This window comes from Petaurus breviceps, unplaced genomic scaffold (genome assembly GCF_028583685.1).
Source record: "Petaurus breviceps papuanus isolate PSGF00001 unplaced genomic scaffold, PetGlider_PUasm1.0 90574, whole genome shotgun sequence".
In the NCBI taxonomy this organism is placed as follows: domain Eukaryota; kingdom Metazoa; phylum Chordata; class Mammalia; order Diprotodontia; family Petauridae; genus Petaurus; species Petaurus breviceps.
The window spans coordinates 2176332-2185678 of NW_027187277.1; positions in this window are offsets into that span (position 1 = coordinate 2176332).

Genomic DNA, 9347 nt, shown 5'->3' on the forward strand with positions numbered 1-9347 from the left:
CCGCCACCACAGGTTCTTGGATCTGCTTTGTTAAAGGAAAGCACCTCAAAATGGGTTAACAAGCTTACTTTAATCAGTCAGACATATATCGTTTACCTTGTTCAGGGGAAAAAGGTCAGCACCCCGAACTTCAAAGTATACAGGCATAATTATCAAGACAGAAACATCAAGTAGACAGATTTCCAAACTGTCCAACCATTACATCCATACCCAGTCAACATCTGGGTTTCCACATTCTGGGTTTTTCAAAGCCGGGGGACTCTCAACAACGGCTTCCCAGAATTCAGATCAAATCACAGAACACTTCTCAAAGTGAGTCCCAAAACAAAGCTACACATCAGGGCTTATATAGTCTTCTCCTGGCTCAGAGAATGTAACAACCTTACTGACTCACTGGCCAATCAAGAAGTATCTACTGAAAAACAAGCCTCCCTCCCCAGGCTTCAGGTGCATTTTAGCCTAGGGGCAGGGAAGATCTTCCAAATTTGCATTCCCATTACAACGGGTCAGGCAAATTTCTCATGTTATGGGGAGGCCTCAATGGGTGAGGCTCCTGGGGGTTACAGATTACCTTATCTGTTTCACATTACATAGAGGAAGCTATCACATTCCTTGGGATGAGCAGTTGTGAATTTGTAAGTTGTTATTCTTTGCTTTCAAACTTTATGTGTTTTAAAAAAAGATTAATATGAGTTTTTAGGAAGCTAACATATATGTAAGACAGTCACTTCATACTTGGTTATAACTACAATGACCAATTTCCAAAGTTGGAAAGAATAATATTACATAGAGAGTCTCTAGATAAAATTTTTTTGAGGGGGGAAAGGTAAGGCCATTGGGGTTAAGTGACTTGCCCAAGTCACACAGCTAGTGTCAAGTGTCTGAGGCCAGATTTGAACTTAGGTCCTCCTGATTCCAGGGTCAGTGTTCTATTCACTGTACCACCCAGCTGCCTTGATAATTTTTTTTTTTTTTTTAGCAATCGGGGTTAAGTAACTTGCTCAAGGTTACACGGCCAGGTGTTTCTGGGTGGGTGCTAAGTGTCTGAGCCCGGGATTCGATCTCCAGGTCAATCCTGACACTGGAGCCGGTGCTCTTACTCGCTGTGCTACCTGGCCACCCCCCTGATAATTTTCTTAATAAACGGTTTCATACCCATCCATTGAATAGTTCATCAACAAGCATCCATCAAATACCTACTATTTTTGAGGCACTGTGCTAGATGCTAGGATATAGATGGTATAAAGAATGAAATAGTCCCCACTTTCTTTTTATCAATTCAATTTTTAATATTCTCAGACTTTAAGCTAACTATAAATGTAAAATTATTCTCCATGGACTCTGTTACATAGCTTAAAATTAGTGAAGCAATACCAGTTATGTTTTCATCTTCAATCCAATAAATCTAACTAAAACAGCTTTTATTTCCATTAAATATTCTTATGAAGAGACCTCATCATCTAAAAAAAACCCACCTTAAATGTCTTGTTCCAGTTATTTTAATTAATTATTATAATATCATCAGGGAGCAGCAGTCAGAGTTTATATTATTTAATTGTATTGAAGAATTACATTCTTCAGTTGTATTCTTTTAGTTATTATGCATGTTCAATTTAGGAACTGAAGTTTGGTTTTAAGTTATTTAAAAGAATCCCCATCTGCTAACATACATGGCCAAGTCAGATTTGCAACATGATACTAGTCAGTCATTAGGATAATTCAAATAGGTTTTGTAAGTTGTTTAACATTTATGTGTTTTATTTGTTTAAAATTCATTTAACAGGGAAAGGAGAAGACCCATTAAATCCTATCAGAGGAGTCATACTGAGCTCACATTTCACTCCAAAATGGCTTCTGGAAAATATCTATGCAATATGGTACATTAGGGTTTTGCCCTCATTTTAAATTTCTATTACCCAAAAGTATCTAGCCAGTTTCTATGAAGGTCTTGGGAAAGTATAGAAAAAAAACTCAAAGTACAAGTGACTGACATGAAATCAAGTGAAAGAGAAATCAGGAATGTTTCTGGTTTTAGAAAGGAAAGTATGACATTGAGTATTTATTTCATATCCCATTTAAAATCATGTTGCACCATTCCACCAGATTTTATGCTCAACAAGGGACCTTGTTATGTTTTTCAAATTGCACACATGTCTTTAAATAAAAGCTTTCCTTAAAAAAGAAAGATGAGATCCAGATTTAAACTCCATATTATGATAATGGCCAAAGTGAAAGGAAGAAGGTACATTGTTGTATAAAAGCATGGAAGGTGTGGAAAGACTCCTATGAAGTTAAACAAACAAACAAACAAACATAGGGATATTCAAGGCTCAACAGCACTACCTCAATAACTGTTTTTTTAAAATTTTTGGAGGGCAATTGGGGTTAAGTGACTTGCCCAAGGTCACATGGCTAGTTTTTGTGTTAAGTGTCTGAGGCCGGATTTGAACTCAGGTCCTCCTGACTCCAGGGCTGGTGCTCTATTCACTGCGCCACCTAGCCACCCCACAATAACTATTTAATATTAAAAAAAATTTCCTTATTACAAATTGACCCTAATATTCTATGGGTGACTACCTAGTGTTAAGGAACATACTTAGATGGTCCAGTGATTTGAGGTAATTGATTAGGAAGACTTGAGATAAAATCTTTCCTCAGGAATTTAGGAACTTTGTGACTGTAGGCAAGTCACTGAATTTCTCTCTGCCTCTGTTTTCTCACCTGTAAAATGGAGATAATAATAACACCTATCTCACAAAGTTTTCATGAGGAACAAATAAAATAACCTTTTAAAGCATTTTAAAAATCTCAAAACACTATTTAAATGTTAGCTAATGTTACTGTTATTATTTTAATATATTTGCTCCAACACTTAATGAATATCTGTGACAATAAGTACCCATATACATCTTTAATTTTAATTACTACCTTCAAACAGTTGAAAAGAACTTCTATTTCCTTCATGCTTTTTTCAACGAGTCAATTGGTACACAAGTAAGTTGAGGAAATTTGGAGTTGGAAAATCATGAGTTCGAACTACATGGCTTTGGATAGACCTTCCACCTTTAGATCTATGATGACATGGAAGATTTCTCCCACACCTCTTGAAATCTCCTAGCCTTCAATTCCTTCCCTACAAGATTAGGCATGGAGGTCCTAGCACATAAAGAGAATCTGATTAATTTGGATTTAAAGGAAATACAGACTGTACAATAAGAACTGATTCCCTTAAATGCCAGACTGTGTTAGAGCAATACTTTACTATCTAGCTTTATATAGAAACTGTATTTAAGTTGGTAATTGATGCTCCTTAGAGATTTTATTCTGATATTAAATGTATGAAATTAGCATGGACCAAAGGAGACTCTTATAGGAAATTTATAATGCTTCCTTGCTCTCATGGATAGAGGATGTAGTTATGTGCCATTTGGGAACCAATAATGTATGCTTGCCTTCTTTATGAATCACCTGTGCACCTTGAGAGGAGAGAAAGCTCCTTCTGCTCATGAATGAAAAGTTGTTTTTCCCCTCTAAGGAAAAGACTCAACCTGCTTAGATCCTGTACTGAAGTCATCATGCTGTCTAAATAAATGAATAACCATTATAAGAAAAGATTTAGAGAGAGGATCAGATTATAATCATGACAGTTTTTAACTAAAGGTTTTTTGTCAAGGTAAGAAAAAAATACTTCACTCTATCTACTATCTCAAGACCTGAGATACTTTCAGCTTCAAGTCTATCAAAACAAGATGGAATCCTTTATCACTGTCCCAGTATTTGTTTTTTTTCTAGTAAAAATAACTAGTGGTTCATCAAATAGAGGGAATACAAAATGTCAACTTTAAAATTATTATTATTATTTCTGTCCCCTGACTGCTATATTGTAGATTCAGAACAAAAAGATTTTTTCCCTTCATCTGAAGGCTCAAACAAAAGGAGATGCAATATAATTTCTAGTTGTTACTCTCCCCTTCCTGCAAAGAGCAAGATGCCCACTGAATGTATAGATTTGAAAGGAGAAAGAATTATGGGATAGTTGAGAAGAAGATTAAACTAAGTGACTTCATGGGATCTGTAGTAGAAAGAAGACTGACAACAGCAACAATAACAACAATAGCATTTATCTAGTGCTTCAAGGTTTACAAAGTGCTTAGTATACTTTATCTCACTTGATAGTTTTAGATCATCTAATGTTAACCAGGTGCCACAGGGGATAGAGCACTAGGCTTGGAGTCAGTTATTATTAGCATTATGTCCTTGGACAAGTTTCTTAACCTTTGTCTTATTTTATTTTATTTTTTTAAGCAATCAGGGTTAAGTAACTTGCTCAAGGTTACACAGCCAGTTATTTTGTGTGGGTGTTAAGTGTCTGAGGCTGGAACCGAACCCAGGCCTCCCAACTCTGGGGCCGGTGCTCTTACTCACTGAGCCACCTGGCCACCCCTACCTTAGTTTATTTTACAAATGAAGAAATTAAGGGTCAGAGAGATGATGTGGTTTGCCCAAGGTCTAAAAGCTAGCAAATGGTGGAACTGAGATCTGAGCACAGGTTTCTAGGACTGCTGAAGAAGTTTTCTTTTCCACATACCCTGTTGATTTCTATGTTTTGCTTTTCTATTTTGAAAATTATTTTGGTTATTGGATGTGAGTATAAGGAAAGGTTGTGATTACAGTGAGGGATATGAGATCACATGCCTGGGAAGTTAAGGGAGATGGTTTAGCTGGTGAGAGACTGGAGGCAGTTCCAGGCTTATTTGCTTATTTAAATTCACCCCAGTTAGACAATTACTGAGAGTGGTTGCCAGCAGTGGCCAGGAGTTTTCCATTATGTCCTCTCTCAATCACCAAATTTTCACCTCAATCCAGTCCCTGTTGCCCGAGATTTCAGATCACAGAAATGACCTTCATTGATGTCCTCAATTAAATAGACAATTGGTTGTCTGGTTCCTTCAGGGAGTAAAAGAAAATAATTCTACACCCATCCATCTATCTATCTATCTATCTATCTATCTATCTATCTATCTATCTATCTATCTATCTATCTGTCTGTCTGTCTGTCTGTCTGTCTGTCTGTCTGTCTGTCTGTCTGTCTGTCTATGTGTCATCTATGTATGTATGCATGCATGTATGTATGTACGTATCTATCTAATCCACCTATCTGAGTAGTTTTAGGACTACTATCATTTTATCACCTTTTCCTGATCACAAACAGCCTTTTCTAAAGAGAACATAAGAATAAAATGCAATTCAGGATAATAAACTTTTTTTGCAGGGCAGACATTATGTTAAAGGTATTAAGGAAAGAGGCACAGAAAAGAATAGACACTGCTCTCAAGGAGGTGAAATTCTCATGGGGGAGAGACGCATGCAGGCAAGGACAATAAGTGCCAGATTCTACCAGAAATCCAAGGAGACAGAAGTCAATATCTCTTGGGGTGAACCAGGTCAGATATGCCCGTATTGAACTAGAAGTGAGAAGAACTTGGCTGTGTAGATTTCAGAGTCCAACTTCCCTCATCACGCAGTAAGCTACAGTGACCTCTTTCCTTGTAGACTTGATTATCTTTCCCCACACTTGTCCTCCTCTGGCCTCTACCCCTTATTTTTTGGGTCCTCATCTTAGACAGGTTCTTTATGGTCTTTAAAAAAAAAAATTATTTTCAGGGTGGCTAGGTGGCGCAGTGAATAGAGCACTGGCCCTGGAGTCAGGAGGACCCCTGGGTTCGAATCCGGCCTCAGACACATAACACAAAAACTAGCCATGTGACCTTGGGCAAGTCACTTAACCCCAATTGCCCTCCAAAAAGCAAGAAATAAATTTAAAAAAGCTACTAGGGGGCGGCTAGGTGGCACAATGAGTAAAGCGCAGGCCCCGGAGTCAGGAGGACCTGGGTTCTGTTCTGGCCTCTGACACTTAACACACACAAAAAAAACTAGCCGTGTAATCTTGGGCAAGTTACTTAACCACAACTGCCCTTCAAAAGGCAAAAAAAAAAAATTATTCTCAACTTGACAAACACTAACAACCACAGGCAGGCACTTGCATATGTGGAGCATAACAGAAAAAAGAACATCAGATATGAAATTGCAAATCTCTATTAATAGTTTATTTTTAAAATAATAGTTAATAACCAACACAATAGCTTCAAAGCTGTACTGCTCTCTATCTCCCTCTGAACTTCCTTTTCTCTTCCTTGCATGAAAAAATTCTTTAATTATACTCTTTTCTGTCTATTCTCCCTTTTTTATGGTATTACTATCTTTAACTGTGCTCTAGCCACCCAAATCACCCCACCAGTTAAAAAAAAATATCCCTTGTAAAAAAATGCATATAGACAAGCAAAATATATCCATCTGTTGACCATGTCTAAAAAGGAATGTCTCATTCTACATCCTGAGCTGATCACCTCTATCTTCAAGTGGGCAGCACTCTTCATCATCAGTCCTCTGCAGTCATGATTACTCGTTGTATTGATCAGAGTTCTTCAAGCATCAATATTGTTTTTCTCCATTTATTATACAAATTATTTTCCTGGTTCTTCTCATTGTAACAAATAAAAATCCCAAGAGACAGGGTTTCTGGATAATTAATAATCTATTTATTAAAAAAGCTAACAATCAATAAATTGATGATCATTGATCTGTCTTGACAACCAAAGACACTTTATAGAGATACTGAATGCCTTAATATATTTTTTGAAACATTTTTAGAAAAAAAATTTAGAAAAAAACATTTCCCACCAGGTAAAAATCAACCCTGATTGGTGAACAATTAATGACGAGGTGGACTTTCAAATGAGGAGGTGGACTGAAAACCTTCAATTCCTCCTGCAGAACATGGCTTGATCTATGAGACTCAGTCACCTCCAGCAGTCTGGACAAAGGAATCCATCCATCTCTACCCAGACCACCCTGGTATATTTTTTTCTTTATTAGTTCCCTCTCCAATGTGGGGGCTGGGGAAAAGGTACAAAGGCATAGACTTAACACTTTGGAGCTGGAATACACCTAGATAAGATTCTATTTACACTCTAAGCAGAAATAAGGTCTCTTACTTGGGCTAGGTCCTGCCCAGGATCAAGGATCATATTCCCAGAGGATTTGGGCAATCTCATCTATCAGAAATGTCCTTCAGAGACTGACTGAGTTACAGGGGCTGATCCCTGAATGAGGAAATAGAAAGAAAAAATGTTACTCTTAATTTAATAATTGATTATTAATATAATAGAAAGCAATAATTTCTTTGATCACTTAAGTCTTCATTAGTTCATAAAAGTGTCTGAGTCAGCCTCATCATTTTTTCTTGAACCATAATAATCCATTACATTCATATATCATATTTTTTGATCATTCTGCAATTGAAGGGCATCCTCTTAATTTCCAGTTTTTTGGCTACAACAAAAAATGTTGCCATAAATATTTTTGTACATATGGTTCCTTTTCCTCTTTCTTGGATCTTTTTGGGGTATATGCTCAGTTATAGTATTGCTTGGTTTAGTGACTTTTTAGGTATAGTTTTAAATTGCTCTCCTGAATGTCTGAACAAATTCATAGCTCCATCAACAATGCAACTGTATTCCCACAATAGGAGAGCCTCTAGCCTCTCCACAATTGTAATTTTTGGTTTTTGTCATCTTAGCCAATTGGATGGATATGAGGAACTTTAGAATTATTTTAGTTTTCATTTCTCTATTAGGGATTTGGAACATTTTTTCCACATTGTTGTTCATCTTGCATTTCTCTTTTTGAAAATTGCCTATTTATCTCCTCCGTTAATTTATCTACTGTGAAATAATTCTTATTCAAATGTATTTGAATGAGATTCCTATATATTTTGGATATCATATCACAGATAAATTTGCTATAAAGATTATTTCACAGTAACTGGTTTTCTCCTAAATTTAACTGCATTAATTTTGTTTGTGCAGCTTTTCAATTTTATATAGTCAAAATTGTACACGTTATCTCCTTTGATCCTCTCAATCCCTTGCTTGACCAGGAATTCTTCCTCATCTCCTTCCCTCTTATTCAAACTTGTTTATAGTGTGACCTTTTATATCTAGGTCACGTTTCCATTTGGAGTTGATTTTGACATATGATATAAAATGTCTGTCTAATTCCTTCCAGTGTTCTTTTTAGTTTTTGGTCTATCAGTCAGTCAAGAAATGTTGTCACTACTATGTTGTTCTACGTTGTTCTAGGTGCTGTGATACAAAGAAAGACAAAAGACAGTCTCAGCTCTTATGGAATTCTGTCTAATGTAGGAGACAACATGCAAATAGCTGTCTCCAAACAAGATATACAGGATAAATTGGAAATCATCAATAGAAGAAAGGCACTAGCATTAAGGGGGTTAAGAAAAAGATTCCTGCAGAAGGTGGGATTTTATTTGGAACTTGAAGAAAGTCAGGGGAGCCAGGAGTGGAGATGAGGAGGGAGAGCATTCCATCCTAGTGAAAATTCCTTGAGTCAGGAGGATGGGAAGACACTGATTAGAAACGGAATGATTGGATGCAGTTTCATATTTTTGCTATCAGACTTTTGACTTGTTAATCTGAACTCACAATGATTTTTCTGAAGGGACCCTCTCTCAGTACCTTTAGACTTCTAGCTATCTCCTGAGCTTTGATCAAGGTGCTCACAATTGTTTTTCTTTGCATTTCTTGATCATTATCTAGTCTGATTTTTTTTATCTGTTTGTTGGAGTATGTAGGGGAGGGTTTTTAACTGGACATTTGTCCTTGGTTAACCTTGAACATCTCTGCCCACTCTGAGGTATCTTATTTTGGTTCTTATGTGTCTCCTTTGTGTGATTTAAAACACAGACATAATAAAGGCCTACTCCTTTGAGCACCATTAGCTGTGGAGTGTTTTTCTGTGAAAATCTCTAAGTCCCCAAAGCAGCTGCAACAAACTGGGATAGATTTACTCTTGGATGTACTCTGTGTCCTGCCTTCCCAGCTGTACAAGACCTAGCTAGGAACTACCCAAGTTTTTTAGGAACACTCAGGCATCTGCCCTCCAAGAGTTACATAAGTCAGGAAGATAGACACAACTGGGAAAGACAGGACTGCTCTAGGTGGGTTGCTCCAAGTTTGTCAGAGCCATCTATTTCCTCTCTCATCTTTTGCCCTATAATTCCCATAAGAATTGGGTTGGCTTATCCAGGATATACTAGGAGGCACTGAAAGGCTGACTTAGATATTTCCTTCAGCTCTACTGGGTTTGGAGTTATTATTCTTATTTATGGTATATAGCACCAACTGAGCCCATGTGGCCTGGTGGATAGAGTGCCAGGTTTGGAATCAGGAAGATTCTTCTTCCTGAGTTCAAATCCAGCTTCATAC